Source organism: Podarcis muralis, chromosome 11, assembly GCF_964188315.1.
Source record: "Podarcis muralis chromosome 11, rPodMur119.hap1.1, whole genome shotgun sequence".
Taxonomy (NCBI): domain Eukaryota; kingdom Metazoa; phylum Chordata; class Lepidosauria; order Squamata; family Lacertidae; genus Podarcis; species Podarcis muralis.
Window position 1 is genome coordinate 36863405 of NC_135665.1, and position 23145 is coordinate 36886549.

Genomic DNA, 23145 nt, shown 5'->3' on the forward strand with positions numbered 1-23145 from the left:
CATTTAAAATACACGCCATCCTGGAATGTATGATGGAGAGTCAGTACATTTTGATGGGGGAACAAGGTTGTACAGGGTGAGGTCTAGGTAGGGAGTGACTCTTGAGAATGGTAATGGGAGGATTCCTGATAGCATCTTGGGTGGCCATTGTTGTTTTTAAAAAATATTATCTTTTTGTGGGCCTTGAGCAAAATGGTTGATTTCACAGTGCAACCATTAGCATTGTTATTACATACCTATTTAATTATGCCCCACCTTTCCCCCCTGACAGGGACTAAATTCTATGAACATTTACTTGGAATTAAGTCCCATCGTGTCCAGTATTGCAGTTGTATGTATGTATGTATGTATGTATGTATGTGTTTGCTTGTTAAAATGATATTAAATAACATTTTAACCACATCAATCTTCTCTACAAAAGCAGGTACTTGAAGCGTGTTCTGCAGATGGTATTGTTCTTTAAGTGATCTCAAGAATGCATCTTTAGAACTCTCCACTATTCAGGGAGGGACCCACGCATTATTGGAGCAATTCAAGATAATTAAGTGGTTGTTTCACTAGGACAAAGACGGCCAAATTTGATGAAGTGAACATCATGCGTGAGGGCCAGCCAAAGTTGTTGAGCTTTTTTTAGGATTGATCCCCACAGAAATTGTTGGATTTAACTTACATTTACACTTAAGTGTTGAGGAGACAGAAGAGAACAGTGGCTGTGGTCAGACTTCAAAGAAACAAGCTCGCCATTATTATTGGCATCTCCTTTCCTGGGCTGCTTCAACTCCTGAGACTCTACAGCAGCCTTTGTCAACCTGTTGGCCCAGATGATGGAGACTACAGCATGCAGCAGCAGCAACAGATAGCATGAGAGCTGAGGCATGATTTGATGAAGTGAACATGCGCGAGGCCCGACCATTTTGCCTGACATTCTTAGAATCATTAAAATTAAATGCAAATTTTATGCAACGATTTTATGCAAAGTTTATTGCAAATGGCATACTTTTCATTTCGTCGCATGGATGACAAATCTATATAGGTGTTAAATCACTCTGCCTTTCATATCTGAAGGCCAGATGAAAAATAAATCCAGAAAGCTGAAATATATGTCAGGAACATGGTAAAGTACATTACACAGTAATAAAGGTTGTCTGTCAACTTTTAAGTTCAGAACGTATGAACAGGAACATGACACCAGGTATACTGGGCAGGCCGCGTCGTGCTCTTATATACCTGCTGGGATTGACACGGCTTCTGACCCTCACCTGAATCTCATAGCTCTCCTATAGCTACCTCTGATTAGGATCATTTAACTCTTGGGGGAAATAATTAGCATCACACGTCATGTGCATGGAAGTTGCTGAACCAATTAACCAACTAGAAGGATTACTGTTAATAGCACCAGTTTTCCTATAACTTGATATTGCTGGATAGTTCTGATGAACTGCAAAAGCATTTTTAGTTTGCTTTCTGTTGCCACCCTGGTCTTTGTACCGAACCTGGAGACTCCAATAGAGAGCATTCCATGTCAAGAAAGAGGGCAAGTGGGCACTCTATCAAATGACAGGGCAGGAGTTACACAGAGCAGGGCCTTTTCACTGGTGGGGCCCATTGTATGCCTCGCTCTTCCCAGACCTGCTCTCTTTTGGCCTGTATTTTGGAGCTTTATAATTTAGGAAGACTTTGGAAGAACTGGTTGACAAGTCTTATCAGTTGCTGATGTATGAGTGGATTTTATTTGCTGCTATTCTGTGCTTCTGGTGCACCAGGGTTTACACCAGCGTAATAGAGTTGGCCAGGATGCCAGAAGGGATACAATTTATGAGCTTTCTCCATTATCTGTACAGCAGGGGCTGTTGAGTCAACAGTGCAAAGGCTGAGATGAAGCATTCCCTGCTGGTTACCTGCTTTCAGCAATAGGGGTCGCTGTTTAAGGTAAAGGTAAAGGTACCCCTGCCCGTACGGGCCAGTCTTGACAGACTCTAGGGTTGTGCGCCCATCTCACTCTATAGGCCGGGGGCCAGCGCTCTCCGGAGACACTTCCGGGTCACGTGGCCAGCGTGACATCGCTGCTCCGGTGAGCCAGAGCCGCACATGGAAACGCCGTTTACCTTCCCGCTAGTAAGCGGTCCCTATTTATCTACTTGCACCCGGGGGTGCTTTCGAACTGCTAGGTTGGCAGGTGCTGGGACTGAACAACGGGAGCGCACCCCGCCGCGGGGATTCGAACCGCTGACCTTTCGATCGGCAAGCTCTAGGCGCTGAGGCTTTTACCCACAGCGCCACCCGTGTCCCTTTAGGGGTCGCTGTTTGGTAGTACCCAATTGGTTAGCTGTCAGATTCTAGAGCTCCCTATTGGTGGCTCATAGGTAATTCCCAAAATACAGAGTCCATTCATAAAACACAGTGTTCATTCATAAAGCAGTAAAATAAATCTCCATTGCTACATATTGGATGTATATTTCAGCAGTTGAACGTACAGGTTTATGGCCATGCTGTAGTGTAGTGCTTATGTGACTGTGAATAAAAGGTGGCTGGGCTCATTGTCTCAGGGTTTTTTTGAGGGGGGAAGAGGTGACAAAACTGATTTCCAATAAGTGCCCCCCTTATTTCCATAACAAGTCCTTGAGTCTGTACTCTGAATATTGACACCAGGGACCTAGAAGGTGCAGGGCTTGTCAGTCCAACCCCTGCACAGTCTTATCAGGGCTGACCTTAAGGCAATTGGAGCAATTTGGCCAAATTGGGCCCTGCGGTCCGCTCCTAAGGAGCATGAAGCAGCAGGGAGGACAGCACAGTGCAAACACACTGGCAAGGGTACCAGATTGGCTCCACTGGTGCATCTGCACCTTACTTCCCTCTCCCACACCTTGCATTTTCTCCCCTCCCCCCGGTAAGCAACAGTGGCCCACCAGATGGGGAACTAGTGAAGCAGCTCTACCCCACCTAGGGCTCTTTGAGGGAAAATGATAGCAGCAGGGGTGGGGATGTGACCTCAGGCCTGGGGGCCATATGTGACCCTCCAGGCCTGTCTGTCTGACTCGTGGGACTTTCCTCAGGATAAATTCCTCCTCACCTACCCACAATTCTCCCCAAGCCACCCTGCTTGAGTGCTTTTGCCTGGCTGGAAATTTTCCTTGAATTCTGCAAATACCTCTCTTGCTTAGATGAAGGATGGAGGGGTGTGTGTGTGTGTGTGTGTGTGTGTGTGTGTAAGCTAGCCTACAGTGCAAAAGCAAAACAGAAACAAAAAGAACCCCAATGGATAGCTCAGTTGGTTAGAGCATGGTGCTGATAATGCCATGGTTGTGGGTTTGATCCTTGCATGGGACAGTTGCATATTCCTGCATTGCAGGGGGGTGGACAAGATTATCTTCAAGTTCCCTTCCTACTCTACAATTCTATGATTCTATTATTCTATTTGCTCTTCTCCATTTGCCTATGGCACCACCTACCACTTGCACATGGCCCCAGGGAAGCTGCCCAGAAGGGATTGTGGCCCTCAGTCTGAGAAAGGTTCCCTGCCCTTGCTTCATCTGAAAGTGCAGTGCCTGTCCATACAATCCCCAAGCAGGTTTTAATGTCTAGCTGTGTTAACCCTGAACCCAGACGGAACTCCATGGGACCAGTGTGATTGCTGCTGAGTTCAATTTTTTGACAACCCACAGCATTAACAATCTGTTCTCTAAACCAAACAAATGCAATCAACCCAATGTCCAAAAGCGTTTTTTTGTTGAGTCTGCCGCATTTGACATTTGAAGCATTTTGAGCTTGGCTTCACACCATCTCCACAATTCCTCCTCGTGATCATCCATCCATCCGTCCATCCATCTCTCACCCCAATCATTGCCCCGTGCACAGGCGGCAATTTCATTTCTTTCCCATCACAAACACGGTTTGTCAGACACAAATGGAGGATGATATAATTGAGGCAGCTTTGGAGAAGAAGCCATCTGACATAATATTGCTAGTAACTCGACAGCTTTTTGGCAAGCCTTCCCCAGAAATGCCAAACTGGTCGCACGGCTGAGGACAACCAGAGGTTACAGAGGAAGGTTAGGCTCTCTATGACTCCTCTGCTCAATCTTTGAGGAGCTTCAGCCATAGTCTGCTTGACCTTTGACATGACCCAGCCTTAAACAATAGCTTTCTGGGTATGCTACATGACCAAACCTTGCCAGTCGCTGCCAAATTAATGAGCCCATGTCATTTTTAGTTTACAGTTCAGCCGTAAAGCAGCCAAGTGGAAAATGAACCAGGGGACCATTAAAGAGCCTTGTACACATTTTCAAAGAGGATCGTCCCTAATTCCTCCCTCCCCCTTTCAGAAGTTTGCTCCTAATCATCGTTCTCCCAATTTCTGCCTCCTCTCCTTGCCTGGGCTGCAACCTTCAGAAAGGGAGAAAGAAAAGCAGAGATCAATAGATATACTACAGGATCAGAGATACAAATAGACAAAAAGCTCCCCCACAAAACAGCATTAAAACAGATCCAGCAAAAGCACATTGCACCCAAATACTCACAGAAATACAAGTTTTCATCCTGACTGCCAAAGAACTTGAGAAAGAGAGCTTCCCCGGACATCTTTGTGAAGGGAATGCTTAAAAAATACAGTATTATGGTCATGAAGGTGTGACTCTTTATTTACCTCGTCACCACAGCTGGCTTCGCAAAAAGACAAAATGCTGAGCCAGGCCTCTTCTTAAAATGTCTAAGAAGTAGAAGGCTTTACTTTCCCAAAGCATAGTAGGCACAGACGATTTCTCACATTTCAGAGAAACAGTGCCAAGGAGATGTGTGAAATCTCAGCATTGTGGTATCCACTGGACATTCCAACGACCAGCCTTGGTGCCGCAACTTCCATCATTCCATCAAGTACCAAACCTGAGTGAACCTGTACCTGCCATCTTGGAAGCGAAACCAGGCCACCCCAGAAATAAAGATTGTGGTTTCTACTTGCTCAGGAAATTCCCTAAGTATGGAGAAGTATATTTGTTTGTAAATTAAAACTAAAAGAAGCATTTAAAATGCATTCCAACAGAGACCTGTAAGCTTTCAGGACCAATGGCATGTTGATGGTGCACATTGGCAGAGTGTGGGCGCGCCTGTCTGGCAGGCTGACAGACTGAACAGGAACCTTCCACTCTGCCACATTTTGTTGTTGTAGGTCCCAGTTGTTATGTATAAAGTGCTCATGGTGAGGTACAGAGTAATATGAGCAACAATGGCAGTGCATAATGGCAGCCTCTCCCCCAAAGACATTACAATCTATAAGAGGAAGGAAGGTAGAAGAAAAGCTAGCAAAAAATATTGACGCTGCATACAGTTCCAAAGTGTGTTGTGCTTATGTTGCTTTAACCACATGGCATGCTCATAGTATTGGACAGCAATTGCTGTTCTTATTCGAGCACACTGTTTTGAAGGCAGCATTAAATAAATAGAAATGGACAAATCCTCTTCAGCTTCATGCCAGGAGAAACTTTGGAAATGAAAGCTAACCACTGCTAAAAATAATGTTTGCCTGCCTTGTGGTTTGATTGCAAACTCCAAGCCGAAGTTTGCATAACTTTATGCAAACAGACAGTGAGTGGAAATTAAGCAAGATTCAGAATTCTTGAAAACATTTGGTTTCTTTTGCTACTATGTTTTTATAGGTTAACATGGACTTTGGAATGGCTTCAGTTCCTAATTGCAAACTTTCTCCTTGTGCCATTCGAGATACGATGACCGCAGGAAGCTGTTCTTTTGAGGAATATTGGCAAGGGGCTTGGAAGACTTATTAGAACTCCAGAATCTAACTTAGCTGGCTAAAATGGAAGCTCAACAGAGCAATTCTATACATGTCTTCTCAAATGTATGTCTTGTTGAGTTCAATGGGGCTTATACCTAGGGAAATGGGTATGGATTGCTCACAGGGCTGTTGTGTGGATAAACCTCATGCTTTTGCATGAAGAGAAGGGTTAAAAATACCATCAATCAATCAATTCCTATTTATTATATTTATTTACAGCATTTTTATACCACCCGTTAACAACAGGTTTTCTAGGCAGTGTGCATTTTGATGGGATAAAATAAGCCTATTTTCAGCTTAGTTTGGTGTAGCAACTACAGCCTTGTCTGAATAGTTTTCTACCCTCTGGTAACTTTCATTTACATGTTCGTTTTGGTTGTAAGTCACATTGGATAGCTCTGGGCAAGATAAAGCAACTAACAAATTTATTTAATAATAAAATAAATACATGGCTGCCTTGCATTATGTGTGGGACTACTTTTGAAAAACCACTTAGCTGGGAGCATAGGCGCCAACTCCTTGGGGCCTTCGGTGCCCAAGCACCCACAAAATTCCCCATGAAGGGGCCAGGCACCCACAAATTTCAGTGCACGCTGCATGGCACCCATGGCCCTGGGCTCCCACGGTCGCGGTGCCAAGCTGGCTGGGACTAAGTCCCTTTCAACTAGGTGGAGACTACTTCTGAGCAGAGATGAGCAGGACTCATATCCGTATACAGCATCCTTGGGCATCTGCCACAGCCCCTGCACCAGGCCTGGTTGTACCATCAGGCCAAGTCTCTCTAGCCAGACCTTGAGATTCTCCCCAGGGCACACCCTGACCAGTCCTGCTCTGTGCTCTCCATGCCTGTGTTTGGCTAGCTGAAATGCAACCTTCAGTTGCCTCTGCACGAAGGCTGGAGATGTGTGTGTAGGTAGCCTGCGGTACAAAGTTCAGCCACTTTTGCCTGCTACACCCACTTTTTGTCTTCTCCCACTCAGGCTAAAAATAAATAAATTCCCTGCCCTCATTTGCCTTACCAAGATGTTTGAGGACAGGAAGTAGGGGTGAGGACAGAGGAAGTAGAACAGGGTGGTGTGGGGCATATAACCTGCCCTGCGCCCACTAGGCTAGCCTGCTGTCCTCAGGTGCAGTAGAGGGCATCGTCCTGTTGGAACACTGCCACATCAACACCATACATTTAAAACGCATTTAACACATATTTAAAGCGTGCGGCTTCGCCCAAAGAATCCTGGGAACTGTGGTTTGTTAAGGGTGCTGGGAATTGTAGCTCTGTGAGGGCGTAAATGAGAATTCCTAGGATTCCTTGGGGCTTGTGCTTTATATGTAAGGTTGTGGGTGGATTCAACAGACAGTCTGGTTGGCTTCTGCACCTGGAAAGGGGTGTTGTTGTTGTTGTTGTTGTTATTTAGTTGCTTATTATACAAAAGAGATCTCCAAGTGACTTATAGTGTATTTAAGCATTTTGTTGTTGTTTAGTCGTTTAGTCATGTCTGACTCTTCGTGACCCCATGGACCACAGCATGCTAGGCACTCCTGTCTTCCACTGCCTCCCGCAGTTTGGTCAAACTCATTCCGGTAGCTTCAAGAACACTGTCCAACCATCTCGTCCTCTGTCGTCCCCTTCCCCTTGTGCCCTCCATCTTTCCCAACATCAGGGTCTTTTCCAGGGAGTCTTCTCTTCTCATGAGGTGGCCAAAGTATTGAAGCCTCAGCTTCATGATCTGTCCTTTCAGTGAGCACTCAGGGCTGATAGGTAGAAATATAATAAAAACACATGAAATTCGTCAAAACAACCCACATGAAGAGCAGCAAAAAGTTTTTGTCAGCCCAGCAAGGAGCAGAGATGATTGCAGGCCAACAAAAAGCCAGGAATGCTTATCTTGTCTGTCGCCTCAGGCAGCAGAATGTCTTGAACCAGCCTGGCTCCGTACAATAGCAAAGCAAGAAGGGCTGCGTTAGTAATTCCCATATGTAAAATTAATTCACCTCAGCTTTTCTTACACCTTTCTGCCCTTATTCTCACTCACCAGTTGCGGGATATTTTAGTAGGAAATCACATGAAAGTGCCTTGTTTTAAGAACAACCCAGCACCTTTGACTGATTTACATGATCCAAAATAGACACTGGAAGGGTATTATAAACCCTTAACTGTGATTATTCACCACACACAAAAATCAGCTGAAAGAATTATGATCATATTGTCAGTCAGCCAAGAAAGTACCATATGGCCTATAAATCCAACCCAAGCTACCAACACATTTTACATTTTCAAATACAGCAACAAATTTCTTGCAAACCAGTTCCAGACTTTGGGGAGAGATTGTTAGCATGAAACCACAATCTGAGTAGCAGAGAGCGGTGCTGAGTTTCATAGCGTCCCCCGAGGAATCAAGGAGCTTCTGCTCAGGCTTTTTTCATATCCTGCATGTCTGTGTGTGTCCCTGGCCATATAGGATCCAGACTCTTTAATATAATCCAGCTTCCAGATCATCTCAGCTTGCCTTCATTACACTAGTCTCTACTACCTTGCCCCTCGCCAAAAGCATTTTGAAATCTGGCGAAATCCAAATACTGCAGCATGAATTGATTATGCGATATAAGCAACTGTGTGCTAATTTGTAGCGTTTATTTTTAGTGCAGAATCTTGGGTTTGGTTGTTGAGAGTTGGGCTTTGGGGTCCTCCCCCCAGGAGAGCTATTCTTTAAGTGGGGGTGCTGTTTTTCTGTTCTATACCTTTAAAGCACATTCGAATCAACTTCTTTCACTCAAAGAATTATGGGCGCTGTAGTTTGTTAAGAGTTGCTGGGAATTATGTCTACGAAGGGTAAACTACACTGTCCAGAATTCTTTGCAGGGCAATGTGCTTCAAATGTGCTTTAAAGGTATAGTGTGTACGCAGCATATCAGTTGGTTTGGCCAGGTCCAAGTCTTGGTTGAGAAAAAGACTCAGTGGACAGCCATGTGAGATTCTATTTTTTTAATATATATATATATTTATTAAGTTTTCCATTTTAACAATCCAATAAAAGCCACATTAAAAACATTCCAAATTATAATACAACCAAAAAGACCAAATTCTATGCCAAATTATATATCTCTGGGTGACTTCCCATGTGAGATTCTAGGCCACATTCACACACATTTGAAGCACCGTGAGACTGTTTTAAACAGTTGTGGCTTCCCTCAAAGAATTCTGGGAGCAGTAGTTTGTTAAGGGCGCTGAGAGATTTTAGGAGAAACCTATTCCCTTCATTGAACTACAGTTCCCAGAAAGGTTAAACAATCAATTCCTCTTCCTAGGGAACTCTGGGAATTGTAGCTCTGTGAGAAGATGCACAAAAACCCACATATTAATTTCTAGATCAAATAATGATTCAATGGGAAAGTGGCTAAAATAATTCTACTCCTTTTCTGACTGTCTTCCAATATGAAGAATTCATTTATTGCGTTTATATTCCAACTTTTTCTCCAGGGAGCTCAAGGTGGTGTATGTGGTTCCTCGCTCCTCATTTAATCCCCACAACAACTCTGTGAGGCTAACAGACAGTGACTAGCCGCTAGTAGTCACAGAATCATAGAGTTTAAAGGGACCCTGAGGAGTGTTTCCCAATCTTGTGCCTCCAGCTGTTTTTGAACTACAACTCCCATCATCCCTGACTAGCAAGACCAGTGGCAAGGGTTGATGGGAATTGTAGTCCAAAAACAGCTGGAGGCACAAGGTTGGGAAACACTAGTCCAACTTCCTGCAATGCAGGAATACGCAGCTGGATCGAAACTACAACCTTGGTCTTATCAGCGTCATGTGCTGACCAACACTAAGCCATCGAGGGAGGTCAAGGGCATGCTCTGTCCTAGATCATGTCCTGATTGTTTATCTATGGAAAATGTGGAAGGATAATTAAAAAAAAGAGCCTTTGAACATGTGCAGAATGTCTCCCCCCCGTGCAACTAAGCAGTCACGTTCTGGACACACATCACTAGGATTAGCCCCAAGGCAGCAAGAGAACCAGTGTGGTATAGAGGCTAAAGCAGGCATCCCCAACCTGCGGCCCTCCAGATGTCTTGGCCTACAACTGATCCCTAGCTCCCTAGATCCCATGATCCCTAGCTAACGACCCATGGTCAGGGATGATGGGAATTGTAGTGCAAAACATCTGGAGGGCCGAATGTTGGGGATGCCTGGGTTAAAGAGTTGGGCTAGGGAGTTTTAGAGAGAACCAGGTTCAAATCCTCTCTTAGCCGCAAAGCTCACTGCGTGCCACCTGCTAGACCATGAGTAGGCAATCTAAGGCCCGGGGGCCGGATCTGGCCCAATTGCCTTCTAAAACCGGCTCGCGGACGGTCTGGGAATCAGCGTGTTTTGACATGAGTAGAATGTGTGCTTTTATTTAAAATGCATCTCTGGGTTATTTGTGGGGCATAGGAATCCGTTCATTTCCCCCCCAAAAAATATAGTCCGGCCCCCCACAAGGTCTGAGGGACAGTGGACCGGCCCTCTGCTGAAAAAGTTTGCTGATCTCTGTGCTAGACACTTCACACACACACACACACACACCCTGCTGGACTTACCTCACAGGGTTCTTGTGAGGATAAGGATTAGGGAATCACGCATGCCACTCTGAGCTTCTTGGAGGAAGTACAGGATATAAATGTTTGTAAATAAATAAATAAAATTGAGGTCACAGGCCTCGGTCTCATACATCTTTCACTTTAGAAATTACCTACTGGGAATATGTTTCTTATTAATAGCTCAGGCTACAGTGCTTGCACATCACATAACCATTGATCATTCTAATCCAGTGCTATTTTTCTTACTGGATCCCTCCCTAATTCAGCACACACAAAGGTGAAGCTGAAGTGTGTTAAAAGGAAATTGGGAAGTATAGGGCACTTTGGACTATTGAGGAACTCCCCCCCACCCCACCCCCACCTCTGCAACCTTATCCTTTTAAAAACACATCTTTTTGTCAAAATAGGCGGAAGTGAGTCACTGTATAACCAGCTTTCATACAAGTAATAAAAATGTCCCTCCTTCTTTCTTAACCTCCTAGCATTCAGTATTTTATAGCTTTGGTTACAGGCTTGTAATTATATATCAGCATCTAGGACTTACATTTATGAGTGCTTTTGCGTATTTGAAACAGGGAATCCTGTTAATGATTACAGTGTTTATGGCCTGGGTTAAAGCTGGAAGGCTATAAAGGCAAATCACAGATAAGCTGAAGCAGACACAGCAGTGGCCAGAGTGATTTCCAGTGGGGTGTCAGAGACCCCTCAGCTCAGTTCTTCACCCAGCTCATAATTAAGTTATGGAACTCATTGCCACAGGATAGCTATTAGTTTGAATGGCTTTTTAAAAAGCTTTGGAGTGCAGACTATAGAGCTATATAAATTGCTATGTCATGTGGGGAGAGGACCACTTCTCCCCTTAAAAACAAGACTAGAGCTGAGACCCTTCTCCGTGTGCCTCAACTGAGGGTGGTGCCTAGGCTAGCCACACGAAAACAGTCCTTTTCAGCGGTGCCCCTAGTGTAGTGTAATGGTTAGAGTGTTGGACTATGACCTGGGAGGCGGCCAGGGTTTGAATCCCCACTCAGACATGAAGCTCACTGGGTTGACCTTGGGCCAGTCTAACCTACCTCACAGGGTTGTTGTGAACATGAAACAGGGAGGAGGTGAACCATGTACACCACCACTTGGAGCTCCTTGGAAGATAAATGTGGTATATATATGTAATAAATAAATAATATATTATTGGCTGAGCATTTTCTGTATTTTTTCATTGTTTTAAATTATTCTGGTTTTAAATTGCTTTTATTTGCTGTTGTTTTATCTCGTTAAGTCATTTTGAGACTGTAGTTTGCAATAACGTGACTGACAAACGTAATTATTATCTACTAATGATCATAATCACAATGGAGCTTTCATACATGCAAGCATAAAAGCACATAGAAATTAGGGCTGCCAAAAAAAACCACCCAAGTTACTGAACTTTTTTTTTAGAAAATCTCCAAAAACAGAGTCTGGAAGCATCAGTGTGTGAGCCTATGTATGTCTACTCAGAAGTAAGCCTCACTGAGTTCAATGCACTTTAGGAGACAGAAGTTTGACGCAGAGGAGAAAGCTGTTTAGCCTTCTTCTGTGCCTGGAATATAGGAACAGAGGCAGCTGTTGGGGGCATCAGAATTCAAGAGATGCAGGACTGAGCTATCATCTAAAGTCAAAAAAGGAAGCTTTGTGTTGAAATTCCTGCTAGTTAGAAGCAACAGAGGCCCCAGTCTCTGATGTCTTAACTAGGACACCCATCTGCAGAGAGGCTTGTTTCCACAGGTGCAGCTTGGTGTCAGCTAATATTTTACATATGTTCATCTAAACAATTGGACAGATCCCTTTTTGTTTTCTGAATCCACACTTGGTAATGGTCCCTGCAGGCACAACAGGGAGTTTTACACAGGAGTATTTTAAAAGTTTTTCAAGTGCACAGGAAACCTGCCAAATGACATGTAGTCATCATCATCATAGCAAACCATGTTTTAAAGTACCAGAAGGGTTTTAGACGTGTTAAGTAGGCTGCAGCAAAAGCAACATGGAAATCTGTGGCACCTTAAGAGCTAGCAGGTTTGTTGTGGTTGTGGAGACACTTTTGTGGACTAGGCCTCTAGGCTCTGATATGCCGCAAGAGGAGTCTTTTGTTGCTTGGATGTTTTAACTTGGAAGGCCTGAAAAAATGCTGAAGCAGATTGCAGGTTTAAGCCTTCTCTCTTCTCTTCCCTGAAGAGAAAAGCAATAGCCAGCTGGGTGGCATTGTCAGTCTCTTGGCCTGAGGATCTCAGATGATATTGTCAGGCTGTAGACAGAAGGGAGTCCTGGGGATAAGAGGAGGAGGCTAAGGGGGAGGGAAGAAAACCCCACATGATGAACAAAAAAGCAAGTGGAAATCAATCCTGCAAGGTCTATCATCCATCTGTGTAAAGCCAGTGGGAGCTGGCTGCCTCCTTTTGGAGGAATGGAACAGAAGCTCATAAGAATACTCAGAGCATCCCTTGAATCCAGACCATGTAGCTTGTGATTATTCAGCTGTTAGAGAAATTCCAGCTACCTGGAGGAGGACAGCAGAAGACATTCTTTTGTTTTGCTCATTACTTCTAAGGCAACAGATGCTATGAGGGCTACATTTTAAAAATCCAGGCTAGCAAGAAGTGAAGAGTGTTATTACATCTCAGTTGCATGCCCTACAATATGTCACTGCTATTATTTTTGGAAGACAACAAATACGGAATGTCGTTGCCATGTTACTTATAACCTGGACCCTTTAACGACCCTGATAAAATGTGAGGCACAAGCACCATGGTTCCTCTTTTCCCCAGGATCCTTCCATTCACCTTCCTCTCACCTGCTGTGATGTACATCTGAACTGCAGGGTAGGGCAAGGGGACAGAAAAAAGATGCCTACACTGAGGAATCATACATGCAAACAGACGTGAATGGTAAATACTCCAAAGTAGTATATTTCCGATTCCCTGATAATTTAGTCCATTGCTTTATCTTCAAATACGCTTTTGGCTTAGTACCACTTGGTTAAACATGCAAGTATTTGGATTGAAGATGATGTGATCCTACTCAGTTCAATAGGATTAAACTGATATGAATCCAGATTCCTGAACTTTTTTTTAATGAGCTTTGGATTGGGCTCTTGGTCTTTTTGTGCTGCTGGCCTCTCCATTTTCTGAGTTCAGCTGCCCTGTGTTTTAAGACTGTTGACAGGAATATCAGAAACTGCCTTATATCAAGTCAATTCCAATGGAACATCTAGCTCAATATTGTCTACAAAGACTGGCAGCTGCTATCTGGAGTTTCAGACAGGGAACATTTCCAGTCCTACATGAAGACACCAAGGATTAAACCTAAGACCTCTAACCTCCAAGCTAGTTCAAAAATTTCTACTACTATTTATTATCTGCTTTGTTTTATTAGTGGAATTATTGTTTTACTGGTATATGTGTACCCCCAATCCTAAAATCAATTAGATATAGGATTAGGATGATCAATATTTAAATGAATGAATGGGCCTGATCCAGTTTGGCAAACCGTGAGTCCCTTCATTGTAAACTATATGGTTCTCTGTTGAGAATATGAGTAGAGAAGTTAATCAACCAAAACCCACCCAAATTCCTTTTGCTACAAAAATAAAAAAATACCTTACCCCTGTTTTGTAATTATTATGCTCATTTTTCAAGCAAATCTGAACGGCAGCATCCTCTTCCCCCAAATTATATATTTTTATTTGATTAGCTCATGTCATCGAATCACTTCAAAGCTGTTATTTTGCCAATGTAAATGTTTAAGGGATGTTAATGTTTTCATGGTGAATTATTCCTCCTGCTGAAGGGAAAAGAGTATGGTTTAGTTTGCCTTGAGTCAGTGAGCTCTGGATGTAGCTGAACATGTACCAGATGTGATTTATAGGGTTTGGTGGTGCAAGTGACATAAATCATGTGCTGCACACAGGTAAGGCAAGCGCCATGCTCACTGAGTTCATGTCATAAAACATTTTAATGTTTCTGTCAGCGAACTTAATGCTCATCTCCAGACGGCAGGAACGGCATGGAATATTCAAGCAACAAAGAAGAAGGAAGGATGAGGAAATTAACCTAACATAAACTACATTAAAAGCATATTTATGATCTGGTATGACCTTTCAAAAGGAGAATAAATCTACAGCCTAAAGATCCCACTCTCATGATTTTGGCCGCAACGGGGCATCATTCTTCAAGCCAAAAATGATTAGGAGTTAGCCAAGATGAGGTGGGTGTCTTTCTTCCTAAATAACATTTTCAGTTTATCATTCCAGTGAAATATCTCCCCCCCCCCCTAAAGATGAAAAGTACGTATTTGCAGGCTTTGGGTTTATTTTATTTTTAAGTTGGAGTGCAATTTAAAATGATGCTCAAGATAGGGGAGAAAAGACCCAAGCCTGCTGTTTTTTGATTCGCATTTGTCAAATAACAGCTCCCCTCGCTCCCCCACTGGCTTAAAAAACAAAACATTGAGGGCTGTTTTAAAAAGCTGTTTGTGATGTGGCATTGAGGTTGGGGTTCTTCTATTTTTAAAAACATCAATTCTAAGCGTATTTGCTCAGAAGCAAGTCCAACTATGGTTGTCTGTGTATCAGTGGTTTTAGACGCAGCTAGGTTGTTCTTTTCTCAATTTGGATTGAAGCTGATGGGGTGAGGGCAGACCCTCCAAGTGTCCCTACTTTCCAGGAACATCCCTGATTCAGAGAAGCCATCCTGGTTTCTGATTTGATCCCGGAAGGTCCCACTCTTCCTTAGGATGTCCCTATTTCCACTGGAGAATTGTTGGAGGTTATGGAATTATCCAACTCCCTGAGCCATCTGAAGGCAATCTTGTATAGGGAAGGTTTTTCATGTTTAATATTTTATTATGCTTTTATATATATATTGGAAGCTGTCCAGAGTGGCTGGGGCAACCCAGCAAGATGTGTGGGGTATAAATAGTAAAATTATTATGAAATGGGACATCCCTATTTTCAATGGAGAAATGTTGAAGGGTGGGGGGGGATGCATCAAAACACATTATTTCTTAAGAAGCAGAAAGGGTAGAGCATAGATATCAGTGATGGGAATGTGCTGGATGCAGATTATATGAGAGTGAGTAATACACAGGCTCATTTCAATGGGGCTTTCTCCCAAACCAATATTTTCATGGAATCACAGTGAAGTGTGGGTGGGCTCAGGTATGACCCAAGGCCAAGATTCAGCTCAGAAAGGATTCATCACAACTCCAGGAACAAGAAAAACAAGAATGACAAATAAGGGCACTTGGCCCAGTATATATACCTTAAGCCGGCCCAGGAAAAACACACACATCACCTGTGATAGGTCACCTTAATGCTGCAATTAGCGAATTACAACACTGGCCCTATCTCAGCAGGGATTGGCTGCCTGCCAGCTACTAACATTGTCATTGGAGGGTTTTATAATCTTCTCTGTCTTTTGTTATGCCAATGAAGCTCCTGAGCTCCAGGAGGCTTGAAGACCTAGGCCTACATTGCATACAGCTTGGCTTCAGCCTACAATGGCTGCATACATAACACACAGCATGTTAAGGCCTTCTGCGGACACAGTACAAGCCTTTGGGGGCAACTAAACTTGCTCTCTAGATCCTCACAATATTAGCCGCCCCTGGGAGGCATGTCGTAAAACCAATGGGGGGAAAGGTTGATTTAATTTAACTGTTTTCATGCCTATGCTGTTTTCATTGTGTCTTTTTTAATTTAAGGATGTTTATTGTTCATCTTTGGATCACATTGCTGTGTATTTTAACTTTGCGTGCCTATATTTTTTATAATAAAAAGGTCCGTATAGTTAAAGCTATGGTTTTCCCAGTAGTGATGTATGGAAGTGAGAGCTGGACCATAAAGAAGGCTGATCGCTGAAGAATTGATGCTTTTGAATTATGGTGCTGGAGGAGACTCTTGAGAGTCCCATGAACTGCAAGAAGATCAAACGCATCCATTCTTAAGGAAATTAGCCCTGGGTGCTCACTGGAAGGACAGGTCCTGAAGCTGAGGCTCCAATACTTTGGCCACCTCATGAGAAGAGAAGACTCCCTGGAAAAGACCCTGATGTTGGGAAAGATGGAGGGCACAAGGAGAAGGGGACGACAGAGGACGAGATGGTTGGATAGTGTTCTTGAAGCTACCAGCATGAGTTTGACCAAACTGCGGGAGGCAGTGGAAGACAGGAGTGCCTGGCGAGCTCTGGTCCATGGGGTCACGAAGAGTCGGACACGACTAAACAACAGCAACTTGTAAATTGTACAGCAGCCATTTTGGCAAGTATGTGGCATATACAACACAATAACAACAACTACATATATAGAAGTGGGGCTAATTTTTTAAAGGGTGAGAATTTCTAGCCATACAAATTCAAACAGAGCACAATTCAGTGGACATAGTTAAGTATATAAGCACATAAGAAGACCCGTGCTGGATTAGGCCAATGACCCATCTAGTCCAGCATCCTTTTCTCACAGTGGCCACCCAAGCACTTGTGAGAAACCATAAGCAGGACTTGAGGGCGAGAACACTCTCCCTCCCTGAGGTTTCCAGCAACTGGTATTTATATAAAGGAGACAGATTTGTGTGTAAGCTGTATGATGTCCATGTATGCATGAGTCAGGCCTGACTCTTTATTCCCAAATATACCAGAACCCAGCAGTCAGTGTGAAAGGACCAACAATGGTGTTGATAGCAAGCAGCAGCTTGGACAGCCTGTGAGCTCATGGTCACACGATTCGCTTGCAAAGAAGAACTCGTTAGAAGTCCTTTGCATTCCAAAATCAGCCTCCCGGAAATAGCATGATTCTCTCTTTTTTCTCGCCTGCGCTCCTGGATGTGTGTATGAAAGATGCGCTGTTTATTTTTCTGGCACAGAGCTAACTTTAAAATGTGATTACTTTAATTGAAGAAAACATTTCCTGACAGCTTGAGAATCAACATTTGAAGCAAATCACCCCCATTTGCTTATAGGGAAGGCGAGTGCACTCTAGCCTGTTTAATCCCCCGTGAATCGCAGGCGAATTCATTTTAACTGCAAAGCCATTTGGTTGCGAAAACAAAATGTTGCAGAGCCGTGTGAAACAGCTTGCCCTCAATTATACAGCTTTGCCCAGGCATAGTGTTTGGCTAATTGTATTTATTTTGCAAAGGGTCTGGCATAATTCCTTTGAAAATTCTCTAGCAACACAGACATAATGCAGTGTGCTTTAGATGACTGGCTTGTAGTGGGAGAGAAAAAAAACCCCTTTGTAATGTTCTCTGCATTGATCTGAATTGGTATGTGTGTGGGGAGAAGGCATATTCCTTAGACTCTAATGTGGGGCCCCAAACACAAATGCTCAGTTTTCGCAATGAAATTGAGCATCACCTGTTATGGTTGCCTTTGGATGGGTGTGTGTGTATGTGAATGACTCGCTCCTGTGCTTTGAACAGCAGCTTGATGTGTAGGAATTAGTGGGTAAAGTTTTTCATACATCTGCTAATGTTTGCATGTTAATTCATAAGAGCTGGGGCACATTAAAATTTTTGCTTCTGCTGCTGCTGCTGTTGTTGTTGTTGTCATATCCCGCCCATCTGACTGGGTTGCCCCAGCCGCTCTAGGCAGCTGCAAACATATATAACAGCATAATAAAACCCATGATTCTTTTACCACGTTATCCGTCATGGCTTCTACCAAATAATCCTTGGAGCTGTAGTGTTTTAAGAGTGCCAGGCAGTGGCGTAGCGTGGGTTGTCAGCACCCGGGGCAAGGCAAGTAATTTGCGCCCCCTAACCCGTGGATTTGCGCCCCCTAACCTGTGGATTTGCCCTAACCCCAGATGGTGCGCCCGGTGCGGCCGGCCCCCCCTGCACCCCCCACGCTACGCCACTGGTGCCAGGAATTGTAGCTCTGAGAGTGGGGGTCCGCCTAACTGCTTTCAACCCTCTTAACAAAACACAGTTCCCAGAATTCTTTGGAGGAAGCCATAACAAGTGGTAGACAAGTGCTTTAAATATCTGGAGTGGATGTGAGTGGTTGACGCCATAAGACTGCATTAGTGATGGATCATTGATACTGAACAGTCAACGCGTCACTCTGCTTTGTTGGTTGTGTTGTGGTGCTCCCCTATTATTGTCATTTGGAGGGGCAGAAAACAAAACAAAATCACAACCACACCCAGAATATCTGTTCAATAAAAAGGTTACAAGTTTTTTACCAGGAAGCTATGGGACAGACACCATTTAGAAACGGAAGCAATATGATCACCCTAAACCTTTTGCAAGCGCAAAAGTGGGGTCGTGTGTAACTGCCCCAATACCATCATAAACACAAATCATCATGAATGGATAATTTTAAGAAGGGATGGCTTCGGGGGCCTTCAGAGTTGAGCAATGATTTGTATCATTACTCTAGCCCCTACCTCCACACGCCCTCCAAGCTTTCCAAGGCAAATCCTTTTATTCCAGTATAGTTTATCCCTTTAAACTGAGATGCCTAAGCTGTCCCGGTATAAAAGGCTCTTTGCTGATCATCACTGAGCTTTTCCATCTATAGCTGCAGATGAAACCTCAACATATTCATTAAGGTTACCAGGTTATTATTTTTCAATGAATCCGGGGACACTTTTCAACTTCCTACTAAATAGATGGATTTTACCAGGGGACTGATTTGTAAATCTGGGGACTGTCCCCGGGAAACGGGGATGTCTGGTAACCTTAGTCTAGGTCTGCTGTGGGCCTGTTGTTTTGGAGGAACTTTCCAAACTGCTGCACTACAGACACTAACCAATTCATCATATTCCAGGTGAAAATGTGCCGCTTGAAACTTTGGGATTTGGAAACAGTAGTAGGAAATGTACAGTAAAGAGTATTACTCAATTTTAATCCTTTGTACTCTCAAGCATTTGCTGTCACTTAATTCCCGGTGTAGTTAGCTGCTCAGGTACCCAGGATGGCACACACACTCTGTGCCCGGGGGTCTGGGCACGCTGCACGGAGCCTCCATGGAGCCCACCCACCGCCTCCCCCTCAGTAAATAAGCCATATATCATAAAAACACTACAGCCTCCGCTGTCCCTCATTCCAAGGAAACCGAAGCCTGTGTAAGTACCTGGAACAAGTGGAATCTCGCACTGCTCAGAGACTGGGGTAGTGTGCAATAGCCTTTTAAAATTGTTCTACTTTTCCCCTTAACAAGCTACAGTTCCCATGATTCTTTGGGGGAAGCTAGATGCTTTACATCTGCTTTAAATGTATAGTGTGGATTCGCCCATGGAATGCCTTCAATGGGCAACAACTGCTTCTTCGTTTAGGGGTATGTTCCTTGGCTTCATACAAGAACCCTCCACATATTATTTCAGACAAACCCCCCATTATTGCCCAAATTGGGACCCAAAGCCCCTGAACCCATTGGAGTGACTCTACAAATCTCAGCCGCCTCACCAGTTCAATTCAGAAACATTCAAATGACCAGGGGGAGAGGGCGTGTTCTTTCCTTCGACTTGCCACGTGTGAGATGATTCTGCCCTTAGGTATTCCTTCCAGAGTACCTAAGCACAAAAGGAAAACACAGCACCAACCCTTCCTCTAGCTAGAGCAGTGCAAACATTTCCTGAAACCTTCGTATCTCAAGGGGGAAATTGACAGAGTAAACTTTTCACCCAGAAAGCCCAGTTTAGGCAGCCCTGAGGTTGAATCCTCCACCTCTTCCCTGCACTCTTACGTCATTGATTTATCCCCTATCCAGCCAGTAAAAGCAAACCCTGTTCTTTGATTCCAGCTTTATTACAATGGAAAGGAGGCCAGAGCCAATTACTAGGGCTGTATGTTTTTACGAATGGAAAAGAGGTGTGGAAGCCAGCAAAGTTCCAGCCCCTCTGCTTGTTTTGCTATTGTCGGCTTGAACACAAAGTTGGCTGGTTGTGGAAAAGGGTACACCAATCCTCTGGAAGGCAGTAACAGGGTTTGGATAAGGCTACATCCATTTTAAAGGTCTGCTAAAGCTCATGCTTGCTCCATATCTTTTCTTATAGCCAAAGCCTGTGGCTTCAGTGAGGTTCTGAGCTCAGTAGTTCTGGTTCCTTAAGGGAAGGGCTATAAGAAGCTGATTTATATCATTGGCCCATTTGGCTGAGTAATGTCTACTGCACTGACTGGCAAGAACTGTCCAGGGTTTCAGATGGGAGCAATTGCCAGCTCTATCTGGACATGCCAGGGAAGAACCTAGGACCTTCTTCCTGCAAAGCATGAGCCCTTCCACTGAGCTTAGTGGTGGAGCCCATGTGAAAGGGGCCAGGTTAAACCACTGGTATCTCCAGGTAGGCAGGGCAGGTCCAAGACATTATGGCACCTGAGGTGGATCCCAAAATGGCAGCCTCCTCCCCACTGGGAAGAAGGGGTGAGAGAAGATGTACATCAGGAACAAGTGGGAAAAGAAAGGCTGACATCAGGATCTGCTGCCCTGGTGAATTCTGCCGCCTGGGGCAGTTGCCTCACCTTGCCTCCTGGGTGGGCCAGCCCTGCAGAGCTCAGAAAGACTCCTGCCTGCAGCCCTAGAGAGCCCCTGCCAAAATGTACAGGCATTCACTGAGCTAGATGGACTGACATTCTGACTTCCTGCATTCCTGTCTCTTGACTCCTCTGCCTGTCGCTTCTCCCCACTCATAATTGTTACTCTATGAGTTATTGTCAAAGGAGTCAAGAAACAGTGTTAATAAGAAGTCAGTGATAGGGAATCATTGCCTTTGGAGAGGCGTTTCGTTGCATGTCCTGAAATGCAACCCTCCGCTCAGAAACTGGAGCAATGAGATCAACTCCTGGCTGCAAGCAGAGTTTCGTTCAAGCCATGGGAGTGTGCACTTTGCACAGCATACAGGAGACTACAGGGGGTGCTGAATAAATGTTTATGATTCCTGTTACTGGTGTTACATTTGGTACCAGGAGGAATTATAAACATTTATTTGGCATGTGCAGTGTTGTAACAGTTGTAGTAAAATGTATTTATACGTTGTAATACCCCATTCATATACAGTATTGCTGTTAAGCAAGGAGAAGGTTCAAGATCCAAAAAGGCCCTTTAGGTGATAGCAAGTACATTATGCACATTCAGTGAAGTTGTTCTGGTTTATTTTTGTATTTCTGCCACTCCCCCTGCCATCTAATCTGACCCTAAGCAGATACGCCGAGAACTAAGGCCTGCTCTACACATGCCATAGAATGAAGTAGGAATGAGGTGTTAAGAGTGGTGTACTGTACTACTTTTGGACAATGGGTGGGTCACATTTTTTGACATAGCCCCCTTCACTCAAGTGAACAGAAACTCCTGGCAAGTCAAAACTAACACTGAAGTTAATAATAATAATAATAATAATAATTTATCCTCTATCCAGCCAGTAAAATAATAATAATCTATTTCCCCAGCCACTCTGGGCGGCTTCCAACAGAATATTAAAATACAATAGTCTATTAAACATTAAAAGCTTCCCTAAATCCCTAAACAGGGCTGCCTTCAGATGTCTTCTAAAAGTCTGGTAGTTGTTTTTCTCTTTGACATCTGGTGGGAGGGTGTTCCACAGGGCGGGTGCCACTACCAAGAAGGCCCTCTGCCTGGTTCCCTAAAACTTGGCTTCTCGCAGTGAGGGAACTGCCAGAAGGCCCTCGGCGCTGGATCTCAGTGTCCGGGCTGAACGATGGGTGTGGAGACGCTCCTTCAGGTATACTGGACTGAGGCCGTTTAGGGCTTTAAAGGTCAGCACCAACACTTTGAATTGTGCTTGGAAACGTACTGGGAGCCAATGTAGGTCTTTCAAGACCGGTGTTATGTGGTCTTCACTCCTTATATTTGTAGGGTGGGTCGCTGGAGTAATGTTCTGAAATGCAGGGTGCCTTTCTAGGCTGTTGCTATTTTGCACGTCCGAGGAGAACAACCGTACATGTGTTGACCTCTGTGCATGTAGAGCTGAAGAAGTGCATTATCAGGGCTGACCTGAGACATTCTGCTGCCTAAGGCAGAGCAGGAAATTTTGCTTGCTCCCAAGTCAAGGTATATATAGTAATGAAATCCCGACACATTGTTTTGGCACTAGAGGCAGGCGAAAAAGTCCTGCAAGCATCTTGCTTCCACTTCTACCTATGTGCATGGGCTTCTCCTTTTTAAACACATGGAACAGGAATGGGGAACCTTTCTCCTTACAGATGATGCTGGACTCCCAAATCCCATCAGCCCCAGCCAGCACAGCCAATGGTCAGAGATGATGAGAGTTGTAGTTCAACATCGAGAGGGAAACAGGTTCTGCGGCCCTGATGTAAAGTCTGTTCTGTCACATGTGTGCACTAGGCCATGTTACAGTGAGTTCAGTGGACTCACTTTCTAGGACTGGCAGACTTTGGGCTCTCAAATTTAAGCAGTGCTAAAATTCAGCGGCGCCCCTCCCACCTCTCAGCATTGTTGTGGCGCCCCCTGCAGCTCAGTGCCCAGTGCGGCTGAACCAATCATGCTACCCTAAAACCGCCTCTGTTCCTAATAAATGGGCTTAGTGATGATCCCACAGAGACTGCATCACCCAGTGAGAGCAACTGGAAAATTGCCGCCACTTTGGGTGCCTTTCTCCCCTGCAACGACTTTTCAAACTCGCCAATAGGATCAGTCAGAAACATGTTTTATTTGGCAATCGAGTACTTCAAAGTGGTACTTAAAATCTATCTCCAGGATGCAACTTTTTATGTTTACAAAGTAAGCTGGGTTTTGTAAGAGGCTGTCTTCACCCTGCCCAGGATCTATCAACATTAAAAACTC